We start from the raw sequence: 27577 nt of genomic DNA, 5'->3' as shown, positions 1-27577 counted from the left end.
TTAATTACTGAGATAGGAACTGCCAGCCACATATTTTACTATTTGTGATGATAAAATCATAGCTGTAAGGAATCTCAGGGGTCATCTAATGGAATGGCTGCACTTTCTAGATAAAGGATCTGAGGTCTGGAGGTGGAAGTGATGGGCCCAAGATCAGACTTCAAGTTAAAGCCAACTTACATGATGACTAAGAATGCTCAACTCTCAGAATAGCTTTTACAGGGGGGCCTGGGTGGCTCAGTCGTTGAGCGTCTGCCTTCAGCTCAGGTCATGATCCCAGGACCCTGGAATCGAGCCCCGCACTGGGCCCCCTGCTCAGCGGGAAGCCTGCTTCTCCCTCTCCCACTCCCCCTGCTTGTGTTCCCTCTCTTGCTGTGTCCCTGTCAAGTAAATAAATAAAATCTTTAAAAAAAAAAAAAAGAATAGCTTTTACAACTCATACTTATTTTTCAACAGGAACTTGGGAACCAAGAACCTAGGGAACTATAGCTATAGTTAAGTCAGTCCCATTTCCCAGGCCATGGTATCTTTACCCACATATAAGATCTTCGGTACCAATAATAAGAATGGGCCAACAGGATGTTCTAGAAAAGTAGTCAATAGAGTAGAATCAAGTGCCAAGCCTACACATTCAGGGCTTAGTAAGCAAATTGAGAAACTGATTTTAGAATGTCTTGCCTTAACATGTTTTTTAAAAAGCACCTGAGCCAGGACTTTGGAACTAAATGGTACTGTAAACAGTTTCATTCAACTCGTCCCTTTTACATACAAAACCTTTAGTAAGTACATAACTTTAATAATAAGTATAAACTTCCTTTTGTAGAAATGTATAATAAATTAAAGAGAGATCATGAACTTTTTATTTCTTAAGTTTAGATTATTAGAAATGCAGAGTAAAAGGAAAATGTTTTGGGGCTCTTGGGTGGCTCAGTCAGTTGGGCATCCAACTTTTGATCACAGCTCAGGTCCTGATCTCAGGGTCATGAGTTCGAGCCCATTAAAAAAAAAAAAAGAAAGAAAATATTTTACTTGAAGGCCAACTCCATAATCTTAATGAACCATGCTGATGTACAAAGACATCTCAGATTATGGTAGGAATGTTAAAAAACACGACATATATCCAAAGGCTACAATCACAGATCAAATCACATGATAATAAACAAACATCCATGATTTGTCCACTACAACAGAATTACTAAAAATCAGTACAATATTCAAACTGGTAAATTTGTTTCTCGAGGGGTACATGTATACTGGGGTTGAGTAAGTAAATGAACAGTGAAATGCTGAGAGCAAGGTTTCTCATTGTTAAAGAAGGATATTACAGATGAGCAAGAAAGGAAGGCATTCTAAAATGAACTCTGTGGTACTGGATTAAAGTCAGAGACATCAGTATCAACTCATGTTTATCATAATATATATACAGATGAAGAAACACAGAAACAATGATACGTCTGTTTACAGAGGTTAATATGCATACACACGTTACCCAGCTCTGTCTGCTGAGAAGGCCTAGAAGTAATGATAGCCCAGTAGCACCGAACATATCCAGTGCCCAGTGGTTTCTGAATAGCATTCTCTTAAAAAAAAAAAAAAGTTCCTCAGAGAAATGGCTGATTCTGGGGCTAAAGACATGGAAAATATAAGATGAGTCTGGAATATCAGAAAGTAAGAAAGTGTTAAAAAAAAAAAAAAAAAGGATAGAGTATGTCATAGGGATAGGAGATACCTGAAAGAGCTCCTTCTGGCCAAAGCTGGAATAATTTGGGCAGTAAAATAAATAACATAGTATTAGATTATAACTCAAAGTATAAAATAGATATACATGAGTCCATAGTGACATAAATAAATGACTAAATAAATGGGCAAGTAGAGACAGATTTCTTTACATAAGAACTGCAAATATATGTAGATACTCCCCCCTTCTAAGAGATGGAGTTTAATTTTATATATCCCCAACCTATCCTGAGTGTGGGACAGACTTAGTGATTTGCTTCCAAAGAACAGAACAGAGAAAGAGAATAATAGTAACTTTACAATAGAGAAACTGGCAACCAAAAATTTAATCAAGTGACCAATGTTAATATCATCAGTGATGTTATGTAAATATCAGGTACCCCCTGGTAAGTACTTCACCTCTGCAGTATTCTACCCCAAATCTGTAACATCAGTCTAAATTGAGGAAAACATCAGAAAAGCTCAAACTGGGGTACATTACAAAGGATACCTGCCAGTATTCCTCCAAATGGTCATGGGTCATGAGAAACAGAAAAGACTGAGATACTGTCACAGATCAGAGGAGACTGAAAGACAAGACAACTACATGTAATGTGGTACCAGAGACTGGATTCCGGGAACAGAGAGAGGTCATGAATGGAACAACTGATAAAATCTAAATAAAGTCTGTGCTCACTTCAGCAGCACATACACTAAAATTGGAACAACACAGAGATTAGCAGGCCCCTGCGCAAGGATGACACGCAAATTCATGAAGTGTTCCGTATTTAAAAACCAGAAACAAAATCTAAATAAAGTTTTGAGTTCAGTTAACAGTAATGTGCCAATGTTGAGGTCTTCATTCTAAAAAGTCTTCCATTCAAACTAGACACATGAGTTCACTCCTATGTGCAACCCCTTCTCAGTACCGCCAGTAAGGGCCAGTCACTAGTCTTCAGAGGGAACAGCAACAACTATACCAATGAGCCATCATCTTGATGTGCATGTTAGGCTGAAGCTGCCCAATGTCTTCCAGAGCATGCATCTGGCCTGCACAAGTTGCAGACAGCAGTCACTTAAAGAAAGCAATAATCTGCCACATCAATATGTTCCACTTGGGTCTGGGCTTCCCAAGGGAAAAGGCCAGGGGACTTGAGAAAGCACAACTTTTACAAATTCAGTTTACAAAGACACCTCAAAGTGGTTCAAACTGTGGCTAGGACTGAAATCTTGTAGGCTTCTGATCCCTAAAGCAAACGCCTTGGGCTTGTCCCAAGGAGTCGTGAGACAAGAATGCCACAACACCAGGAGACACGGCCTGGCTTTAGTCTGCATGCACATGGAAGACTACCATGAAGGTCACATCTAGGTTTGGAGGTGGTAAATTCGAATCCTTCCCAAAGCTCAATGCATCTTCAAAACACAACAGGAACCTCATATTTGCCCTGAGGATTAAGAAACAACTTGGATCTGGAGAGGTATGCAGGCTCTAGTCAACTGCTGAGCTACAACCTGTAGGTTCACATTTCATCTCCATAGGAGGGCTGAGTACATACTGCCTACGTTCTGTGACAGAGGCTTGCCTGACTAGTCTCAACTTCCAGTCTACATTTCCACATTATTTACTCAACATAGAGCTGCCATGACAATGCCCAGGCACTCAGATACTTTGTCTATCAACACACCACCTACCTCAGCATCTAAGGGGGGAAAAGGGTAGAGCCAGGCTCCAGTTCATCAGCTGCTCTGAGTGATGGCTGAAGGACTGCCTCTGCTCAAACTCTGTTCACTACCCACCCTCACTCCCCACCCCACCTTGCCACAAATGCATTAGAACCTTGTTCCTTGGTTTCAGTATTATTCTCAGGAATTTCCTTTTAAAATGCAAATGCCCCCAAAGGAATATATTAAGCTACCCTAAACTCATCAAATCAACCACTAGGCAAAATTCACAAAGGGGAGAAGAAAAAGGCCTAAGAAAGAGCAGTGAAAGCCTGGATGAGATGAGATGGTGAAGGCCCAGGTGAGGGGCTCAGAACGAAAAGCTGAAATGGCAACAACAAAGAAACTATTCCTACTTCTCAATTTTCCTGAATCATGCCCTATTTAAAAAGTATGAGCTTTTAACCTTAATTTGGGGGTAGGCTGGGGGACTACAGTGATCATTTAACCACTTAATTACTTGCTTCAGTCTTAGTTAACAAGAATCTCTACTTCCCAAATCCAGGAAATCTGTGCCATGGAACTGAAAGAGTAAAAACATCTAGATCAAAGATGAAAATCAGCTCAGAATGAAAAAGAAAAAAACCCTACCCTTAACTGGGCTGAAAGGACAGACACTTCTAAAGGCAGGGGCAAAAATAAGAGAAAACATTTCCCCCAAGATCATGCAGCAGCTACAAAATGCTATAACAACCCTCTGAGTGACTACTGCTTTCTTACCAATGATGCCCCCAGACCCATTTTGTTGTAGCATCGATTACTGACAATTGTTAATTGTTAAACTGCCCCTGCCTCAAGATAGCATCCAAACCCTAAATAATTCTCCCTTCTAATCCTGCCTCAGAAATAGCAACCAATCCAAAACTGACCCCCCCATCTCCCTTAGAGCATTCTCAGAATCCTTCAACAGGAACCCAAACCTTACAGAGGCTGCTTCCCTCCTCCCTCTTGTTGTGTGGCATTCCACAATTCCCCTGGAGAGCCTGCCCTCACCGTATTACACCAATAAATTCTGGTTGTGTCAGCCTTCAGGCTTGTTTCAGGTGACCTTTGAAACAAGAAGCCTTCCTCTCTTCCCCCTCCCAGCTGCAACTTCTAGATGCAGAGACTGCACCCCTTCCCACTTCCCTGCAGCACACACTGCCCTGCCCTCTCATGAAGCGGGCCGGCTGGCCCAGCCATCAGCTGATACCACAGGAAAGAGGAAAAAAGAGAGAAGGAATAGCCTCAAGAATAAAGAAAACCCAGGAGTATATGGTGTTCTAGAGCCTAGTCACAAGTGTTTCAAGGAGGACAGAGTCATCAATTGGGTCCAGTGTACCTAATAATTCAAATAAAGTTGAGAAGTGAGAACAAAGCTTTGGAGGTAGGATCATGTAGGTCACTGGTGTTTTGAAAAGAGCAGTTTCAGTGGAGTGGTGGGGAAAGAAGCCCGATGGAAAGAATTTGGGAATCCAGAAATCAAGAGGTGGAGATAGCCATTACTGATTCAAAATTTTCCAAGGAGTTTTGCTATGAAGGAGAGCAGTGAAATGGGGAAGAAGCATATATGCTTCTTATATAACAGCATTATATGTTAGAGCAAGAGATTTTTAGAAACTTGAATGTCCATCAGTAGTGACTGGCTAGAAAAATGATAACACGTCTACCTAAGGGGATACTGCACAGCCATAAAATGGAATGAAGATTTCTAGAGCGATCTCTAGAATATATTATTAAGTGGGGGGGGTGCGGGAGTAAGATGCGGATCAGTATCTATATAGTTATGATACTTTTGTGTAAGAAAAGGATCAAATACTGGCTAGTATTTGCAAGACAAAGCAAAACAAACAACACTGTACAGATAAACCATAAATGAATAAATAAAAATGGGTATCTGGCTGAAGGAGGCAGTAATGGGGAGAATCCTCTAAATATATCATTAGTAAATTGTGACTTAGGAATAGTAGAAATGCCTTAGATATTGAAAAAAAACAACAAAAAGAAAACAAAGACAAAAAAACCTAGGTCAAAGGGAGACAGTAAGAACTGGAGATAAATTTTGTAGGATGGTGACTGGCATAGGATAGGTGCACAATAAACAGCAAATTATTTATGCACAACTACTTAGCACCATTTAAGTAGTGTTAAAAAACAAACGAAAAGGGACGCCTGGGTGGCTCAGTCGATTAAGTGTCTGCCTTCAGCTCAGGTCATGATCCCAGGGTCCTGGGATCCAGTCCCACATGGGGCTCCTTGCTCAGGGAGCCTGCTTCTCCCTTTGCCTGCTGCTCCCCCCGCTTGTGCTCTCTCTGTCTCTGACAAATAAATAAAATCTTTAAAAAGAAAATGTTTACTGTGTTGCCCTGTTGGAAGTCAGTTAATGTTAAGAGTAAAGTCTGATGACTGGCTGTGTCTAACTATAGCTGAAGGACTGTAACAATAACAGTAAACAAAGAGAAAAGACCTCCTTACCTAGGCAAGTTAACATTTAATGCTGTAATTTAAAAATCAATTACTTTGATAAGATTGGGCATTAACTTGTCAGTAAACACCACCTGCAGTATGGAAGACAACACAACAAAACAGTAACCAGTTTTCAATCATATTACTTTACAGCAGTCTGCTCTGCAGACTAACTACATCAAGATCATGTGGCTTGCATGTGAAAAATACAGATTCCTGGGTTCCTAACTACAATGAACTAAAATGAGTTTCATATATGAAATCTAAAAGTTTAGGATACCTATAAGAAAGGTATATAACCATTAACTTTCCCTCCTCATTCATTAGTTTCACTGAAAGCAACTAGAGCACCAACTCCTTCCTCTCAAAATTGGCAACTGAAGGTAAAGAATTAAGCATTTAATCTAGCCTTATTATAAAACTGAATTTCAGAATGTCATTGTTGATGAAGAAAACTTTTTTTTATTCCAGAACTATACCAGCTAATGTATATGGAAGAAATAATCACTTTGTAACCCCTGATGAAATGACTCAGGCAATAATCATCAATGAATGAAACCATTAGGCAAAAGGTTGGTTGACAGGGAGGACCTCTGCAATGGAGGGCTCAGGCTATCACTACTTGAATCCTTTGATTGCTCTTAGCATCACTAAAGCTCTAACAATTTTCAGCAGCCAAAACAATTTTGAAAAAGAAGGAAGCTGCAAGTCTCACAATTCCTAATTTCAAAATTTATTATAGCACTACAGTAATCAAAACAGTGTAGTATTGTTAAAAAGATGTACAGACCAAGAGAAGAGAAGAGAGAGTTCAGAAGTAAACCCTCACATATATGGTCAACCCTCACATACATGATTTCTGACAAAACAGGCAAGGCCATTCAAAGCGGAAAGGACAGTCTTTCCAACAAATGATGTCAGGAAAACTGAATATCATATGCAAAATAATAAAGTTGGACACTTACCTCATACCATATATAAAAATTAACTCAGAATGGGATCAAAGACCTAAACATGACAGCCTAAACTATAAAACTCTTAGAAGAAAACATAGAGAGGAAACTTCATGACATTGGATTTGGAAATCATTTCCTGGATTATGACAAAAAAAGCACAGGCAACCAAAGAAAAAATAAATTGGACTACATCAAAATTAAAACTTTTGTGTATCAAAGGACACAATTAACAGTGAAAAGGCAACCCACAGAATAGAGAAAGTATGTGCAAACTGTATATTTCATAAGGGGTTAACACCCAGAATACATAAAGAACTCCTACCGAAAAAAAACCAAAAACCTGGGGCACCTGGGGGTTCAGTCAGTTAAACGTCTGCCTTTGGCTCAGGTCATGATCCCAGGGTCCTGGGATCGAGCCCCACATCAGGCTCTCTGCTCAGTGGGGAATTTGTTTCTCCCTCTTCGTCTGCTCCAACACCCACTTGTGCTCTCAATTTCTCTCACAAATAAATAAAATCTTTTTTTTTATATTTTTTTTATTTATTTATTTGAGAGACAGAATGAGATAGAGAGAGTACATGAGAGGGGGGAGGGTCAGAGGGAGAAGCAGACTCCCTGCTCAGCAGGGAGCCCGATGCGGGACTCGATCCCAGGACTCCAGGATCATGACCTGAGCCGAAGGCAGTCGTTTAACCAACTGAGCCACCCAGGCACCCCATAAATAAAATCTTTAAAAAAAAAAAAACCTGATTGAAAAATGACTTGAATAGACAAGCTGAATGGCCAAAAAGCACACGAAAAGATGCTCAACATCACTAATAATTAGGGATACCACGAGATACCACCTCACACCCATCAGGACGGCTACTATCAAAAAACAGAAAATAACAAGTGTTGACAAGGATGTGGAGAAACTGGAACTCTTGTGCACTGTTGGTGGGAGGGTAAATTGGTACAGTGGCTATGGAAAACAGTATGGTGGTTCCTCAAAAAATTAAAAATACAACTGTCATATGGTCCAGCAATTCTACTTCTAGGTGGAACCCCAAAAGAACTAAAAGTAGGCTCTCAAAGAAATATTTCTATACTCATGTTCATAGCAGCATTATTCATAATACCAAAAGGTGGAAGCAATCCAAGTGTCCAATGATGTACGAATGCATTCTAAAAGTGTGGTAAATACATATAATTGAATATTATTCAACCTTAAAAAGGAAGGAAATTCTGATCCATGCTACAACTTGGATGAACCTTCAGGACATTATGCTAAGTGAAATAAGCCAGTCACACAAAGACAAATACCGTAATACTATATGATACCACTTATATGAGGTACCTAGAAGAGTCAAATTCATAGAGACAGAAAGTAGGATGGTGATGTAAAGAGCTGGAGAAAGAAACGAGAAGTTATTATTTCATGGGTACAGAGTTTCAGTTTTGTAAGATAAAAAGAATACTAGAGGTAGATGGTGATGATGGTTGCATAACAATGTGAATGTACTTAATGCCACTAAATTGTATACTTAAAAATGGTTAGATGGTAAATTTTGTCATGCATATTTCACAAGTAAAACAAACAAACAAGCAAAAAATACCCCGAGACCCAGTAACTTTAAGTTAGTCCTTCAAGGCCAATCAGTGGCAGAATAAAAAACAAGAACAGAAGTCAGCTCTTTTTAATCCTAATCTAGTGCTTATCTGTAACACCATGCAGCACTCCTACCCCTGGTCAGTTTTGAGCGTTCCATCAACCAGGAAATAGAAAATAGTTAACGGAGACAACTATTCCTGGCAGAAAAGATGGAAATATTAACATCCTCATTATTTAAACTTCTATAGCCTACTAATAAAGCATAATCTGAGTGGGTAATAGCACAAGTGCAGAAAATTAAGATAGATTGCAAGTACATTAAAGCAACTTAAAGTACTAATTTAAATTTAAGTGCAACTGGGTTTAAGAATAACGCAGGGAATCGGGGCGCCTGGGTGGCTCAGTTGGTTAAGCAGCTGCCTTCGGCTCGGGTCATGATCCTGGGGTCCCGGGATCGAGTCCCATATCGGGCTCCCTGCTCAGCAGGGAGTCTGCTTCTCCCTCTGGCCCTCTTCCCTCTCGTGCTCTCTATCTCTCATTCTGTCTCTCAAATAAATAAATAAAATCTTAAAAAAAAAAAAAAAAGAATAACGCAGGGAATCAAAACTACAGCCACAACACATTAATAGCCAAATTTATGCAACTGGCATAAAAATACACAGATTAAACTAACATTTTAACAACGATTTTGGCAGTTATGTTGAAAAGAACTTAAATATTTAACACTGGATAAGAGGACTTACTATTTAAATTTTACCCATTTTATATGCAAATAGGTAGAAAGATGGCTGGTGGTCTTATTCTTTCACTACTACTGCTGAATTTCTCAACTAGTCTGGGACACATTTAGAACTTCTTGATATTTATAGTATTTTTATCAAAGGATAATTTAAAATAGAATATTTGAGAAGTACTTCCAAGTAAGAATTTGGTTCATCAGAAAGTCAAATTTTAGACTACCTAATTCAAACTTAAATATCTTTAAAAAAAAAAAAAGGCCATTCCTCTTCATACACATGCTTCTAAGTTTAATTTAGGACTCTGATAACTTTCTATGGGGTTACTATGTATATATGTATATAACTTTATATGTATAACTACATATATATATATATGTATATAACTTTCTATGGAGTTACTATGTATATTTCTGATAACTTTCTATGGAGTTACTATGTATATTTTGAATACTTAAAGGCATAACAAGACGTAGGCCCCATTTGTCTTTTTTAGAAATTCAAACCTTATCTTTGACATAATCATGGACAAAATGTATAAAACAGCATTACTGATGCTAATTAGTTATTCCTGGTGAAAGCTTTTCTGTCCTAGAGATCTGGTAATACACCACATTAACTCTGCTCTCCCTTCCCCCTCCTCCTAAAAGAGGACAGGCTTTGTTTCTGGCTTCAGAGAAACTGCTACCAGTCAACACCACCATCCAAGCAGGGCCAATGCAAGAACTAGCAAAACAAAACCCCTCCCCCCCATCGTTCTCTCCAAAGAGAGTTACATTACAGACATCACATTCACTGACAAGTCAAAGACAGTGACAAAGCAGAACTTCCTAAATGTTTCTTCATTCTCCTTCTCCGCGCATTTTTCACTTTCTCCTTCATTTCTTTGGTCTGGCACAACTTGCACAAGCACCCTGTCCTCTTCATTTCCATCGAAGCCTCTTAATAGGCCAAATTATCTTCCTGGCTCAAATCTGGGCACAGAGCTTTGGAGAAGCAAATGAGTACTCATCCCTAAACTGAATTAGGTCTAGCAACATCCACACACGCGGGATCTTAGGGCTCACTCATGACCATCTGGACTTCTCAATCCTACAAAAGAAAAGTCAATCTCACCACTCACTGACATCTGAAGTACACAGCATATACAGATGCCCCTCCTAGGCCCCTGATAGCCTGTTACTCATCTCTCTTCCACATGACTGGTGGTGTAAATATTCCTCAGAGTACTATCACCTCCAATCCATTTCCCACTCTTTCCCACACAGAACCCTCACTTATGTCAAACTGCACAAGTCACACTCAACCTGAGTTTATGCTTAATTACTGCAGTCTGGAAATGTGGTGCCTTTTCCCTGCCACCAATCTGAGTCTATTTAGTTGAAATACTGCATATTAGGGAAAGCCCTTCCAGACCATTTAACCTGGAAAGTTATTTTTTAATGTTTTTATTAAGAAGTATTTTTTAATAATTTTATTTTTCAAGACTTTATTTTTAGAGCAGGTTTTAGGTTCACAGCAAAACCGAGAAGATGCATGTATACTCTCTGCCACATACGTACAACCTCCTCCTCTATCAACATCCCACACCAAAGTGATATTTGTTATAATCAATGAACCCACATAGGCACATCATTATGACCCAAGTCCATAGTTTATATTAGAGGTCACTCTTGGTGTTGTACATTCCATGGGTTTTGATAAATGCATAATGACATGTATCCACCACTATGGTATCATACAGAATAATTTCACCACCTTAAAAATCCTGTGTTCCACCCATTCATCCTTCCGTCCCCCAACCCCGGGCCATCACTGATCTTATTGTCTCCAGTTTTGCCTTTTCCAGAATGTCATATAGGAATCATACAGATGTAGTTTTTCCAAATTGGCTTCTTTCACTTAGAGATATACATTTAAAGTTTCTCCATGCCTTTTCATGGACTGAAAGCTCCTTTCTTTTTAGTGCTGGAAGTATTCCATTGTCTGGATGTACCTCAGTTTATTTACCCATTTACCTACTGATAGACATCTTGGTTGCTTCTAAGTTTTTGCAATTATGAATAAAAGAGTTATAACACAGCAGGAGTATTTGTTTTATAAGAAACTGCCAAACTGTCTTCCAAAGTGACTGTACCACCTTGCATTCATGCCCACAATAAATGAGAGTTCCTGTGGCTCCACATCCTCGCCAGAACCTTGGTGTTGTCAATGTTCTGGATTTGTGGCATTCTAATAGGTGGATAGTAGTAACCTGCTTGAATTTAATTTGCAATTCTCTAATGACATGATAATGAACATCTTTTCATATGCTTATTTGCTATCTGTGTATCTTCTTTGGTGCCATGTCTATTTTACATTTAGGTTTGTGGTCCATTTTGAGTTAATTTTTATGAAGAATATAAGGTCTGTGTCTAGATTCATTTCTTTGCATGTAGATATCTAGTTAATCCAGCACCATTTGTTGAAAAGACTATCTTTTCTCCATTGTCTTTGCTTCTTTAGCAAAGATCAGCTGACTACATTTGTATCCATTTCCGGGCTTTCTATTCTGTTCTTTGATCTATTTCTTTATTCTTTCACCAATACCAAATGGTCTTTTTTTTTTTTTTTTAAAGATTTTATTTATTTATTTGACAAAGAAAGAGAGAGCACAAGTAGGCAGAGAGGCAGGCAGAGGGAGAGGGAGAAGCAGACTCTCCACTGAGCAGCGAGCCCGATGTGGGGCTTGATCCCAGGACCCTGGGATCATGACCTGAGCCGAAGGCAGCCGCTTAAGCAACTGAGCCACCCAGGGTCCCGCAAATGGTCTTGATCACTGCAGCTTTATATAAATCTTCAAGTCAGGGAGTGTCATTTCTTCACCTTTCTCTTTCTCAAATATGAGTTGGCTACTCTGGGTCTTTTGCATCTTCAGATAAAATTTAGAATCAGTTGATATCCACACAAAAACTTGCTAGAATTTTGACTGGGAATGTGTTGAATCTATAGATCAAGCTGGAAAGAAACAGCATCTTGACAATATTGTCTTCCTACTCCCTGAACATAGAAAACCTGTTTACTTAATTCTTTGATTTCTTTCATCAGAGTTGTGTTGTTTTCCTCATATAAATCTTGTTCATATTGTGATAAATTTATACTTAGGTATTTCATTTTGGGGGGATGCTAACATAAATAGTAATGTGCTTTTAATTTCAAATTCAAGTTGTTCATTGCTAGTATGCAGGAAAGTGGATGACTTCCACATATTAACTTTGTATCTTGCAACCTTGCTTATTAACTAGTTCCAGTAGTTTTTGTCATTTTTTTCAGATTATCTACATAATCATGTCATCTACAAAAAAGTAGTTTTAGCTCTTCCTTCCCAACCTATATACCTTATTTCTTTTAATTGTCTTATTCCATTAGCTAGAACTTCCAGTATGACGCTGAAAAGCAGTGGCCTTTTCCTTGCCTTATTTCTGATCTTAGAGGGAAAGTTTCTAATTTCTCACCATTATGATGTTAGCTGAAGATTTTTTATAGATATTCTTTATCAAGTAGAGGAAATTCCCCTCTACTCAGTTTTCCAATAGTTTAACCATGAATGGGTGCTGGATTTTGACAAATGGTTTTCCTGGATCTATTGATGAGAACATGTCATTTTTCTTCTTAGCCTATTGAGATGATGGATTACATTCATTTATTTTTGAATGGTGAACCAGTCTTGTATATCTGGTATAAATTCCTCTTATCATAGTATGTATAATTATTTTTATACATTGTTGGATTGGGTTTGTTATTATTTTGTTAAAAATATTAGCATCTAGGGGCACTTGGGTGACTCAGTCAGTTAAACATCTGCCTTCCGCTCAGGTGACGATCTCAGGGTCCTGGTATCAAGTCCCCCATCAGGCTCCCTGCTCAGCGTGGAGTCTGCTTCTCTCTCTGCCCCTGCCCCTCCGCTCCTGCTCTTTCTCTCCATCAAATAAATAAAATCTTAAAAAAAAAAAAAAAGAATATTAGCATCTATGTTCATGAAAGATAACAGTCTGTGGTTTTCTTTTCTTGTAATACCTCTGTCTGGTTTTGGTATTAGAATAATGCTGGTCTCATAGAACGAGTTAGGAAGTATACCCTCTGCTTTTGTCTTCTGCAAGAGATTCTAGAAAAGTAGTATAATTTCTTTAAGTGTTTGGTAGAATTCCCAGTAAACCCATTTGAGCCTGGCGCTTTCTGTTTTGTAAGGTTATTGTTGATTCAATTTCTTTAATAGATAAAAGCATATTCATATTTTCTTCCTGTGTAAGCTTTGGCAGATTGTATCTTTCGAGGAACTGGCCCATTACATCCAAGCACAGAGTTGCTCATAATATGTCTTTATTATCCTTTTAACATCCATGGGATCTGTAGTAATGTTCCTTCTTTCATTTTATTTATTTATTTATTTATTTTTAATTAATTTGTTTGACAGAGAGAGAGATAGCAAGAACAGGAACACAAGCAAAAGGAGTGGGAGAGGGAGAAGCAGGCTTCCCGCCAAGCAGGGAGCCCGACGCAGGGCTCAATCCCAGGACCCTGGGATCATGACCTGACCTGAAGGTAGACGCTTAATGACTGAGCCACTCAGCCGCCCCTCATTTCTTATTTTAGTAATTTGTGTCTTCTCCTTTTTTTTCTTAGCCTGTCTAGAGGCTTGATTTTTTAAAAAAGATTTTATTTATTTGACAGAGAGAGAACACAAGCAGGAGGAGCAGGAGAGGGAGAAGCAGGCTCCCCAACGAGCAGGGAGCCCAACTGCAGGCTTGATCCCAGGACCCTGGGATCACGACCTGAGCTGAAGGCAGACATTTAACCAACTGAGCCACCCAGGCGCCCCTAGAGGCTTATTGATTTAATTGATCTTTCAAAGAACCAGTTTTTGGTTTTGCCAATTTTCTCTATTGATTTTCTCTTTGCAATTTCATTGATTTCTGCTCTAAGTTTTATTTTTTTCTTCTGTTTACTTTGGATTTAATTTGCTCTTCTTTTTCTAGTTTCTTAAGGTAGAAGCTTAGATTATAGATTTTAGGCCTTTCTTCACATTAAGCTGAATATTCTTCTGCCTTGGGTACTCCACAAAAATGTTCAACACCTTCCTGATTTTAGGACCTAGAATCTTTGACTCCACCATCAAAATCCCACTAGAACTCCAAAAAAAAAGCCAGATCACTAGGATATGAGGTGACAAACGCCTTAAGGAACCTTTACTAAGAAGTTAATACAAAACAAGCTAACAGTTGAAGAGTAATTACTGCACAAGATTTCACAATATAGTCAGATCTTTTAATAACAAAAATGCTAAAATAATAATAGCATCTAATACTTAATCAGCACTTATCATGCCAGTTGCTGTTCTGTAAACTGCATTAACTCCTCTAATTCCCTCAAAATTCTATGAAGTAGGTACTGTTTTTATTTTATAGATAAAAAAAACCTGGAGTCACTGAAAGATAATTTCCTAAAGATCACATTGCTAATTACTATTACCTAGAAGTCAAACCCAGATGATATGATTTCAGAGCTCATGCTACTACTCTATTGCCCTATTTTACTAAAAAAAAAAAAATTATGATTTTAACTATAAGTGAGCCAAATAAGTATGGTTTATTAATTCTTAGCAAGCAGCCCAGATTCTATTTTTCAGATGGCTAATACATTTATTTGATCACTATTTATATACTTTGCCCCACCTCAGCAGAAAGAATTAACAACCCACAGAGATAGAAAGCACATAGTGGCTGCCAGAGGCTATGACAATCGAGAGTGACTGTTTAATGGGTATGGAGTTTCCTTTTGGGGTGATAAAAATGTGTGGGAACTAGATGGTTGACGAATGTACAATAATACTGTGAATGTACTAAATGCCGTGAAGTTGTACACTTTACCATTTTATTGCAATTTTTTTAAAAAAGAATTATCGGGGCACCTGGGTGGCTCAGTCGTTAAGCGTCTGCCTTCGGCTCAGGTCATGATCCCAGGGTCCTGGGATCGAGCCCCGCATTGGGCTCCCCGCTCAGCGGGAAGCCTGCTTCTCCCTCTCCCACTCCCCCTGCTTGTGTTCCCTCTCTTGTTATGTCTCTGTCAAATAAATAGAATAAAATCTTAAAAAAAAAAAAATAAAAAATAAAAAAAAAAGAATTATCTAGGGGAGCCTGGGTGGCTCAGCTGGTTAAGTGTCTGACTCTTGATTTTGGCTCAGGTCATGTCTCACTCTGGGTTGCGAAATGGGGCTCCGCCCTGGGCATGCAGCCTACTTAAGATTGTCTCTCTCTCTACCTCTCCCTCTGCCCCTCCCTGCCCCTGTCTCTGTCTCTCTCCCGCTCTTAAGAAAAAGAAAAAAAAATTATCTACAGTATTTTGATTAATAGTAATCCAATGAAATGTTATTCAACTACTAAAAATTGTATTTTTGAAAATATTTAATAACAGGAGAAAGATCCTAAAATATCAGTGAGTAGGAAAAAAAGTAGTATACACAACTATACGTACATAACGTCACATTTGAAAAATAAAAATTTGTTTTTAATATTGGATACATACCTTAACAGTGTTTATATCAGTATGGAAGAGCAAATGTTTTGTTCTTTATATTTCTTATATTCTAAGTTCTATATTTCTTTTATTGTCAGAAAAAATACCATTTTTTAGGTTTTATTTATTTATTTGACAGAGAGACAGAGAGATAGAGAGAGAGAAAGTACAAGCTGAGAGAACAGCAGAGGGAGTGGGAGAGGGAGAAGCAGTCTCTTCGCTGAGCAGGGAACCCGATGCGGGACTTGATCCCAGGACCCTGAGATCATGACCTGAGCTGAAGGCAGATGCTTAACTGACTGAGCCACCCAGGTGCCCCAGAAAAAATACACTTTTAAAAGAATTTAATTGCAAATAACTAGTAAGTTTAGCGATATAATGGACTTAAAAGTCCCTCAAATAAGAGAACAAAGAGAAATAAAAAAAAAGGTTGAATTAAATTCAAATATATAAATAATTACATTAAATGTGAGTAGTCTAAACATACCAATTAGAAGACAGAGATTATCAGACTGGGGAAAAAAATGGCCCAACCATATGCTGTCTCCAAGAAACTCGAAATATAAGACATAGGTAGGTTGAAAGTAAAAGGCTGGAAAAGGATATATCATGTGAACACTAATCAAAGAAAGCTAGAATGGCTATATTAATATCAGATGAAATAGACTTCAGAGTGAAGAAAATTACCAGGGAAAAGGGGGATATTACACAATAATAAATGGGTCATTCACTTAGAAGACATAATTTTAAATGTGTATGCACCTAACAACTAAGCTTCAAAATATATGGACCAAACACTGACAGAACCGAAAGAAGAAATACACAAATCCAAAGCTGTAGCTGGAGACTTCAACACTTCTTTTTCAATAACAGATAGAACTATTAGGCCAAACAAACAAGCAAATAATAAAGACACAGAGAAATTGAACATCCTCAACCAATTGGATATAAGTGACATTTATACAACACTCCACTCAAAATAGCAAAATAAACATTCTTTTAAAGTACACATGAAATATTCACCAACAAGATAGACTGTATTTCCTGGGTCAAAAACATCTTTTAAATAAATGTAGAAGAACTGAAATCATATAAACTGTGTTCCCTGACCATAATGGAATGAAACTAGAAATGATTAAACAAGACAACAGAAAAACCACCAAACATTTGGAAATTTAACAACACACTTCTATATAACCCATGACTCAAACAGGGAATCTCAAGGGAAATTAGAAATTATTTTCAACTGAGTGAAAATAAAAATACAATGTTTCAAAATGTGTGTTATGTAGTTAAAAGTAGTGCTTAAAGGGAAATTTACAGTTGCTGTAAGTGTTTGTGCCTGCCCCCCTGCATCCCCATCCCCAAATTCTTATGTTGAGACCTAATCTCCAATGTGATTGTATTTGGAGGTGGGATCCTAGGGAGATGATTAGGTTGTGAGGGTAGATCCCTCAAAAACAGGATTACTGCCCTTATAAAAACAAAAAACAAAGCCACCCAGAGAGCTCCCTTACCCCTTCTGCCATGTGAGAACGTAGAAGACAGCTTTCTGTGAACTAGGAAGCAGTTCCTCACCAAACACCAAATCTGCTGGAGTTTTGATCTCAGACTTCCCAGACTCTAGAACTGTGGGATATAAATTGCTGTTGTTTACAACTCACCTAATCTATAACAGTTTGTTACAGCAGCCCAAAACAGGCTAAGAAAATAGTATTAAACACCTACATTATAAAAGGTCTCAGGTCAACATTAGCTTCCATCTTAAGAAACTGGAAAAAGAATAAAGTAAACCCAGGGCGCCTGTGTGGCTCAGTTGGTTAAGCCTCTGCCTTCGGCTCAGGTCATGATCCCAGGGTCCTGGGATTGAGCCCCATATCAGGCTCCCTGCTCAGCAGGGAGTCTGCTTCTCCCTCTCCCTCTGCTGCTCCCCCTGCTCTCTCACTCTGTCAAATAAAATCTTAAAAAAAAAAAGAATAAAATAAACTCATATCAAGCAGAAGGGATGAATAAAATTAAAAGCAGAAATCCATAAAATTGAAAACAGAAAAAGAAAGAAAAGTCAATGAAACTAAAGGCTGTTTTTCTGAAAAGACCAATAAACTTAAGAAATCTATCAAGAAAAAAAAGTAGAAGGAAACACAAAACATCAAGAATGAGAGAAGAGGGGCGCCTGGGTGGCTTAGTTGGTAAGCATCTGACTCTTGATTTTGGCTCCAGTCTCGATCTCAGGGTTGTGGGATCAAGCCCCACGTTGGGCTCTATGCTCAGTGTGGAGTCTGCTTGTCCTCCCTCTGCTCTCCCCCAAGGCGCGTGCGCTCACGTGCTCATTCTCTCAAATAAATAAATAAGTAAAATCTCAAAAAAAAAAAAAAAAGAATGAGAGAAGAGATTAGCACTACAGAGAAAGCATTAAAACAACAAAGGGTAGGGGCACCTAGGTGGCTCTGTCTGGTTAAGTGGCTGCCTTTGGCTCAGGTCATGATCCCAGGGTTCTGGAATTGAGCCCCACATCGGGCTCCCTGCTCAGCGGAGAGCCTGCTTCTCCCTTTCCCTCTGCCTGCCGCTCTGCTTACTTGTGCTATCTCTCTGTCAGATAAATAAATAAAAAATATCTTTAAGAAAAAATAAAATAAAACAACAAAGGGTACTACAAACAACTCTACCTGGAAAAAATTTGACAATTTAGTGAAAACGATCAATTCCTTGAAATTACCCAAAGTCACCCAAGATGAAACAGATAACCTGAACAGATCCATAACTTATGAAAATAAACTGAATTAGTAATTTTAAATTTTCCAAAAAAGAACCCTCCCAGTTTCACTGACAAATTCCTTAAAAGAATACCACCAATTCTATACAATTTCTTAAAGGAAAAAAAAAAGTACAACATATTAGTGTTTACAGAGCTACACTGTCCAATGAGGTAGGCTACTGGCCACATGTAGCTACTGATTACCCAAAATATGGCGACAGCCTCATGTTGAAATGATCCTATTTTGGCTATACTAACATAAAATGTATTATTAAACATTTTTTAAAAAAGATTTTATTTATTTATTTGAGGCGGGGAGAGAGAGAAAGAGAGGGACAGCAAGAGCACAAGAGCGGGGCGGGGGGGGAGAAGCAGACTCCCCGCTGAGCAGGAAGCCCGACACAGGACTTGATCCCAGGACTCTGGGATCACGACCCAAGCTGAAGGCAGACGCTCAATTGACTGAGCCACTCAGATGCTCCTATTATTAAACATTTTTAAAAGTCCTCATATAAGACTTAGATCAGAAATAGGATCTGCTTTCTTAATCACTTCTGATTTCTAAACATAAAAGAGAAACTAAAACTAAAAAGGAAAAATGATTTTCAAGTGGCTACTAAGCCACAGCCTAACTCAGTTTAGAATTCAATTGCTCTTAAAACCATCTCAAAACAAAATACAAGCAAAACTCTTAGAAATCAAGAAGAGGGGCGCCTGGGTGGCACAGTCGGTTGAGTGTCAACTCTCAGTTTCAGCTCGGGTCCTGATCTCGGGGTTGTGGGTTTGAGCCCTGTGTTGGGTTCTGTGCTCAATGCAGAGTCGGCTTGGGATTCTCTCTCCCTCTCCTTCTGCCCCTCCCACTTGTGTTCTCTTTCTCTCACAGATAAATAAATCTTAAAAAAAAAAAAGGTAATCAAGAGGTAACTGAAGGACACAGATCACTACAAAGCAAAATCCAGAGGTTAACAGGTGCACACAGCATTCCTTTCTAGAGCCCAAATGTCCAATATGCACATCCTTCTTTGTAGAGAAAGGGAAGCATAAGCTCTTTAAAGATAAAAGGAGAAAAATAAAGAGGGCTTTAAAAAAAGTATTTTTTTCAAGATAAAGATTACAGAATGAACTAATTTCTAAGTGATAAATATCTCTGCCATTTCAAGGAAAAACCCCTTAGAATTATTATGGGGCTAGTATCAAAGCATCATTACAGGAACAGAATGCATTTGCTTTTCAGTAAGGAGACATCCTCTTCAAAGATTTCCACCTTAACTACAAGACTAATGGGAGGTTTCTAAAAATAAAGTAATGGCTACATTCTGAGCAGTAATTAAGGAATTATCAGACAAAGCTTAAGAGACCAATATATTGATCATTTTAGACAGTAATCATCAGTCTGTTACAAAATAACCACACAATTTTCAGCAGGTTTATAGTACATACTGATAAATTAGGTATTCACCATGATTTGAATGGAAAGCAATTATGCTTGCTTCCTTACTTTTATAAGAGATATGATCTGGCCTGATTCAGTAGAAACTGTACACCATACTGCACTTACTAAAACTTCCTGTTACACAATAATTCAGTAAAACCTTAAGAATTTCTCAGGTGAAACAATTTCAGCATATATGTACATCTTTTTTTTTGCAAAGGGGAAATGTACATATCCCTCCATTGCTCTTTTTCCCTCATTTTTATTATTTCTGAAATTAAACATATAACCAAATGTGTTCATTTAATATAATGGCTCTACCTCTCTCCCGGCAAGAAAGGTAATCATTAAACCAATGACGCATATTAAAGTTACTATCACCTAAGACTCAAAGAAATGCAGTTTTTCTGTGTCTTACTATGACAGGGTTATACTAAGTAACTAAATACTTTTTAGGGGCGCCTGGGTGGCTCAGTTGTTAAGCATCTGCCTTCGGCTCAGGTCATGATCCCAGGGTCCTGGGATCGAGCCCTGCATTGGGCTCCCTGCTCTGCAGGAAGTCTGCTTCCCCCTCTCCGACTCCCACTGCTTGTGATCCCTCTCTCGCTATGTCTCTCTCTGTCAGATAAATAAAGTCCTTAAAAAACAAACACTTTTTAACTAGATCCAGCCCCAGCTATAGCCCCTACCAATGCATACGCACAAAAAGTTAAGGATTCTATATACTTATTTTTTAAAAGCAAATTATGCTTGAGTATTTAATCTTTAAAACTGTCAGGATTTTAGAACTATTTTTTTTTCTTTTTAACAAGAAGTATATTCATATTTTAAGAAAGAACTGTATTTGGTTAAAAACATTTTTAAGGAACTGTCAATCTCCAAATTTTGAATCCATGAATCCTAACATTCCAGATCAGAGAAGTTTGTTAACAAAAGGGCTTTAGCTACCATAAGAAAAAAAGATGCTGCTTTCAAATTATATTTTCCCTTCTATCAAATAATAAAACTAATTATGAAGCAAACTGCTAGCACTAACACCACACATTAGAACTACTCACAGTTGAATTTCAAAGCAATTACACCATCTGATGTCTGATTTCTTGATTTTCAATGCTCCAAACAGGTTCATGACACACATATGTGCATTTTAGAGGTTAATCTGAACAGTACAGCCATTTCACATTGCCTTTGACTCATGTGGAACTACCTAGACACAACCACCAAATAATTACCACCATCTGGTGGCACTATCACCAACAGCAGGTTTCCTTCTCTGAAGCTGAAATAGCACATCACCTTATACACTTAATATAAACCTTACAACATAAAGATATTTAAGGATTTCAGATCCATTTACATTTGAAATATCCCTTCTAAATATAAAAACATTTTCCACACAAGGCACAATCAGCTTAGGCTAGCAGCATTTCTTCATCAAAAAAGAAATCTGTTGTTCTCAAGGGCTACTCATATTTCTGATATTACAGAATTCTAGAGACCAGAATTGAAACACAGAGTGCCTTACCGAGGATCTTCTAGAAGGAAATGAAGCAACCTTTTGAGTCCAACATATAGATGAGAGAAGTTCTAATGTAAGGTCAACTAAATAGATATTTTTCCAAAGAAGATATCCAGGTGGCTAACAGACACATGAAGAGATGCGCAGTATCACCAATCATCAGGAAAACGCAAATCAAAACCACAATGTAATACCATCACACACCTGTCAGAATGGCTGTTGTCAAAAAGACAAGAAATATCAAGGTGTTTTTTTTTTTTTTAAGTAGGCTCCATGCCCTATATGGGGCTCAAACTCATGACCCCAAGATGAAGGGTCGCATGCTCTACTGACTGAGCCAGCCAAGCACCCCAAGAAATATCAAGTTTTGATGAGGATGTGGAGAAAAGGAAACCCTTATACACTGCTGGGAATGTAAACTGGTGCAGCCACTAAGGAAAAGAGTATGGAGGTGCTTCACAAAATTAAAAACAGAACTACCATACTATCCAGCAGGTATTCAACAACAACAAAACTAACTTGAAAAGACATACACACCCCTATGTTCATTGCAGCATTATTTATAATAGCCAAGTTGATCAAAAGATGAATGGGTAAAGAAGATATGGCATGTATACACACACACACACACACACACACACACACATATACACACTATTACTCAGCCATTTAAAAAAAAAAATGAAATCTTGCCATCTGCAACATGGATGGACCTACAGGGTACTATGCTAAGTGAAATAAGTCAGACAAGACAAATAGCATATGATTTCATTTATATGTGGAATTACATTAATAAAACAAAACAGACAGACTCACAGATACAAAGAACTCACAGGTGCCAAAGGGGAGGGTTTCTTTTTAACAAGATGGACAAGATAGGCAAAGGGGATTAAGAGGCAGAATCTTCCAGTAATAAAACAAATAACACACAGGGATGTAATGTACAACATAGGGAATATAATCAATAATGCTATAGCAACTTGGCATGGTGACAGACAGTAACTAGACTTACTGTGGTAACCACTTCATACTATATATAAATATCAAATCACTATGTTGTACACCTGAAACTAAAACAATAGTATGTTAACTATTCTTCAATTAAAAAAAGAAAGAAAAAAAAGGTGGGTTCAAAAGGCAAGAGGGAAAGAGAACTGGCAGGAGTGCCAAGTAAAACAGTGTTTAAATGGAAGACACAAGTATGGAATCTAGAGGAAATCTATAGGAAACCAGGGCTTCTTTTACAACACCGATCAGTTAAAATACAGGAGAAGAATGAGGAGGGATAGTCCTGCATCACCTCGCTAGGAAGGAGAACTTAAAAAAAGTTTTAGGAAATAGTGTGGTTTATATGGAGCACCCAATAAGTTTTCTAACATGTGGGACATATTATGGTTTAGGAGCTTAATAAGGAAAGTTCCGGGGATGCCTGGGTGGCACAGTTGGTTAAGTGTCAGACTCTTGGTTTCGGCTCAGGTTGTGATCTCAGGGTTGTGAGATTGAGCCCCCGCATCGGGCTCCCTGCTTTGCAGGGAGTCTGCTTGAGATTCTCTCTCTTCCTCTTCCCCTGCCCGCCCCCCTCCCATGCACCCAACCTCTCTCTCTAAAATAAATAAATCTTAAATATATAAGGAGGGCGCCTGGGTGGCTCAGTCATTAAGCGTCTGCCCCACATCGGGCTCCCTGCTCCACGGAAAGCCTGCTTCTCCCTCTCCCACCCCTCTGCTTGTGTTCCCTCTCTCGCTATGTCTCTCTCTGTCAAATAAATAAAATCTTTAAAAAATATATATATGAGGAAAGTCCCATTTCTAACCTCTGAGAAACTAAATGAACAATGTGTATTTAATGTACATGTGCAATGTCCCTAGGGACCCATGTGAACTATTAACAAGAAGAGCTACTTCAAGTGGGAGATACCTTCATCAGCACGTGAGGACCACACTATCATTTCATCTTAGCTTACTTCACAACCAGAATGCCTCTGACTTAGAAGGAACCATCACAGTACAGGGGTAAATCTTCCCCATGGAATTCTGGAAGGGTGTACTCTATTATAGGAAGAGAGGAGGCACGTTACTGTTGGTATTAAGACTAAAATGGTGATATGCATGCTGCTTACTGTTTCCCAAGAGTCAAGTGTCCTAAGTTTTCTTACAAAGTGTGCATCTCTGAGCAGGCAGGAACTCCTTGCGGAACACTCATATTTACCCAACTACCTAAGAGTCGCCTCACCAATATTAACCCCACTTCATTCCTAACTTACTATGGAAATGTAGAGAAGACCTGGGGACTATATACCCTATCCTCCCTAAGCCCTGACAAGTATCCATACCCTGGAGCCAAAGTTTCCTTGTAAGCCCCCTGTAGTAGTGAGGGCCAAATTAATCACAAAGGTCATAAAGCTACTTTTCTTAATTTATAATAATTTATAACTAATTTATAACTTTTACTGAACCCTAGACAAATTATTATCTCTGGTCTTCAGTTTCCTCATCCATAAAATGTAGCCAATACTTCCTTTATAAAAGGTAATTTATATGTACAAAGACCAATACAGTGCCTGACATACAGCAGATATTAGATAACACGTAGCTTTTACCTAAGAAGCAAAAGTCTATAAAAAGAAGATAAAAGAAAATGTTCGGGCTTGAAAATAAATCTGCCAGGAATCAGATACTTAGTGGTATTTAACCCAGGTGGTTAGAAACCTGTGGTGGAAGAAGAGGGTTGCCAGTAAAGATGAATATGGAAGCTAAAGTATTTAGTGAGAGAGGGCCAAGGGTCATATACACATGCCCCACATAATGGAGAACTGTCCACACAAGACGCCAAGAGCACTTCTCTTGAGATACTCTGAGAGGCACAACCAATTTAAAATGGGGAAGGGGACCAACTTTATAAATTATTAAATAAAGCAAAAATTCCTTTTGAGGAACAGAAATGAATTGAAACATAAGTGTAAAAATAAAGAAAATTATTCTTTCTACAGAAGACCATCTAAAGACTGTAGAGGAGACCACCCACCAAAAACAAAACAAACAAGCTTTGTTGTTAAGACAGAAAGGTGAGACACAGAGTAGTTACCTAACTTGTCCAAATTTGTGCCCAGGCAACCTAAGCCTACTTTCCAAACTCTTCCCACTACACCACACTTTATGAGCTTGCAAGGTGAGACTTCATAGAAAAACTGAGAAGAGCCAATCACAGTTAACAAGGCAGCTTATTTTCTTTTACATGTTCACAGTTGTGGTTTTATGTATACTATATTCACATTCTGCCAGCAGTTTACCATCTCTACTATCAGGATGTGTTATAATCAAGAGTAATCTGGATTCAATGAAATTAGTAGTTTGTACAATGGAATTGAATTCTTTACTAGAGAAGATGAACTGTTTGCAAACTGCACCACACAGCACTAGAGGTCATCAGAGCAGGCAACACAGGTTAAGGAGGCTCCCAATTCAACAAAACCGGTTTCATTTTTAGGTTTTCCCTTTTTTTGAGGGGGCATTCATATATGCTCTTAGAAAGGAAAGGTTTCTACTGATTTAAAAAAAAATGCTTTGAAAATCATGGAACTAGATCAATTATTAAGATCTCTTGAAGGTGTTAGATTTCACAAAATCCTGAGAAACAACTCACAGATTATATAACCAAGAAAGGCTTTAAATTCTTTATTGCCTCCAAAGCTAGTATATTTTATACTCTACCTACTTCTAGACTTGGAGGGGGATGTTACAAGTATAAATTTTAATGGCCCACATAGTGATAATTATATTTATCTTAACACTGAAACACACACACACACACACACACACACACACACGTGTGCGCGTGCGCGTGACCAGAGCTCTCAAACTCTAGAAAACAGTAAGAAGCAGTATCTTTGTATCAAAGGGATTTTTTTTTTAAGTCACATATGTGGTCATGCCCCTCCCTTAAAAACACTGACATTCATTTTAAAAAATCTCCACTTTTCACTGGGCTCAGCTTTTTGAAGTTACAAAGATAAACAAGACATGTATCACCTTAAGTTTTAAAGGTATATCAGACATTCGTCAAATAACTGGGTAGAAAGAGGTAAGGTGCCAAAGAGAGGCAAGGGAGTGAGAGGTGCAGAGAAAATGCAATGGGGGAAAGAAAAAGGAGAAAATGCAATGGGAGCTCAGCAGTGGAAGTAACAACGCGAGTTTGAACTTCACAGGTCCACTTATATGTGGATTTTTTTTTTAATAAATACAAGACAGTACTGTAAATGTATTTTCTCTCTCAATTTTCTGAATAACATTTTTTCTCTAGCTTACTTTACTGTAAGAACACAGTATATAAAACATGTAACTACAAAATATGCGTTAATTAACTGTTAATGTTATTGGTAAGGTTTCTGGTCAACAAGGCTATTAGTAAAGTTTTTGGGGAGTCAAAGGTTACACGTGGATTTTCAACTGTGCAGCACCCTTAACCCGCCATGTTGTTCAGGGTCAACTGTACTTTCAACTGTGCAGATACAAAAGTTATTAGAAGGAGTGGCCTGTTCTAGAAAACAGTATGGGGGTTCCTCACAAAGTTGAAAACAGAGCTACCCTATGACCCAGCAACTGCACTACTGGGTATTTACACCAAAGATACAAATGCAGTGATCCGAAGGGGCACCTGCATCCCAATGTTTATAGCAGCAGTGTCCACAATAGCCAAACTATGGAAAGAGCCCAGATGTCCCATCGACAGATGAATGGATAAAGAAGATGTGGTATATGTAGACAATGGACTATTCCTCAGCCATCAGAAAGGATGAAATCTTGCCATTTGCAAGAAGACTGTGGATGGAACTAGAGGGTATTATGCTAAGCGAAATAAGTCAATCAAGAGAAAGACAATTATCATATGATCTCACTAATATGTGGAATTTAAGAAACAAGGCAGAGGATCATAGGGAAAGAGAGAAAAAAAATGAAACAAGACAAAATCAGAGAGGGAGACTAACAATAAGAGACTCAATCTCAGGAAACAAACCGAGGGTTGCTGGAGGGGAGAGGGATGGGGGGATAGGGTAACTGGGTGATGGACATTGGGGAGGGTATGTGCTGTAATGAGCACTGGGTATTATATAAGACTGATGAATCACAGACCTTTGCTCCTGAAACAAATAATACATTATATATTAATTAAAAAAAAAAGTGGCCTGAAAAAGAGAGTCCAGAAGGGAAGGGACAAATCATTTCTGCATTCTGATACATGACTGCACATTCGTTTGTCATTCAACAAATAGTTCACAGTCTAGCAGGAGAGAAGGGTAAGTAAACAAACACCTAAAATACAATGTGTGAAGTATAATACATATGCCTGTGCATAATATTAATGAAAAAAGGAGGGATAAATTTCCATGGGGTCGTGAGAACAGTAAGCAAGGAGGGAAAGGGGAAGGAGGAATGGTGACTTCATCACGGCCCTGAATATGAGCAGGAGTTTACTGGAAAGAAAAGATATTTCTGGCAATAGGAACAACACAAGCAAAGGCATGGTGAAGTGAAAGCATGTGGTGTCTTTGGGGACTGGCTGTGGGGGAGTAAAGAGGAGACTGACGATAAAAGTGAAAACGAGGCCAGATCGTGAGGAGCTTTAAGCCCCATGCCAAGGAATTGGGCTTCAGTACAGTAGGCACGAAGGTTTTAGGCAAAGAATGATGTCATATAAACACTATGAGACACCCTTTCTAACATTAAAATTTTTCAGGGCTATAAAAATATGCAAAGTTTCCACTGGCTGCAAAAACATATAGAAGAACATTAATTCCAGGACCCCTTAAAATCACTCCAAAGGCCCCACTGGCCTTGAGTCCAGTTAAGGGTTCCCACAAGGCAGGAACTATTTACTATTTACTTTTCTTTGGATTACCAGGACACGGGATATAGTGGAACCAACAGGAACTGGTTTGTGATAAAGAACAGTTTTAAGACTGAACAAAACATGACTCCAAGGCTCCTGCCTGATCACCTCAGTGGGGTCCTGATGAGAATAATGTTAAGTTTTGCCTGGGAGACATTAAGATTCAGACATCTACAGGATGTCCAAGTGTTCTGTCCATAAACAGTTCAAACACAGGTTTGGAGCTCCGAAGAGAGTTTGCAGCCACAGATACAAATTTGAACACT

At 38.5% G+C, this 27577-nt stretch overlaps 1 protein-coding gene and 1 non-coding gene across 5 annotated transcripts in view; one reads left to right on the top strand and one right to left on the bottom strand.

Annotated features, from left to right (window-relative positions):
* ILRUN (inflammation and lipid regulator with UBA-like and NBR1-like domains) overlaps positions 1 to 27577 on the bottom strand; it is a 90859-nt gene that overhangs the window by 20724 nt on the left and 42558 nt on the right. The window lies entirely within an intron of this gene.
* On the top strand, positions 2406 to 2508 carry LOC114222294 (U6 spliceosomal RNA). Its single transcript, XR_003611906.1, has one exon. It is a non-coding gene; the product is annotated as a U6 spliceosomal RNA (small nuclear RNA).

This window comes from Eumetopias jubatus, unplaced genomic scaffold (assembly GCF_037043125.1).
Source record: "Eumetopias jubatus isolate StellerSeaLion01/CBP00866 unplaced genomic scaffold, mEumJub1_p1.0 scaffold_6, whole genome shotgun sequence".
Lineage (NCBI taxonomy): Eukaryota > Metazoa > Chordata > Mammalia > Carnivora > Otariidae > Eumetopias > Eumetopias jubatus.
The sequence above is the reverse complement of the archived record's forward strand: the minus strand, read 5'-3'. Positions and strand labels throughout refer to the sequence as shown.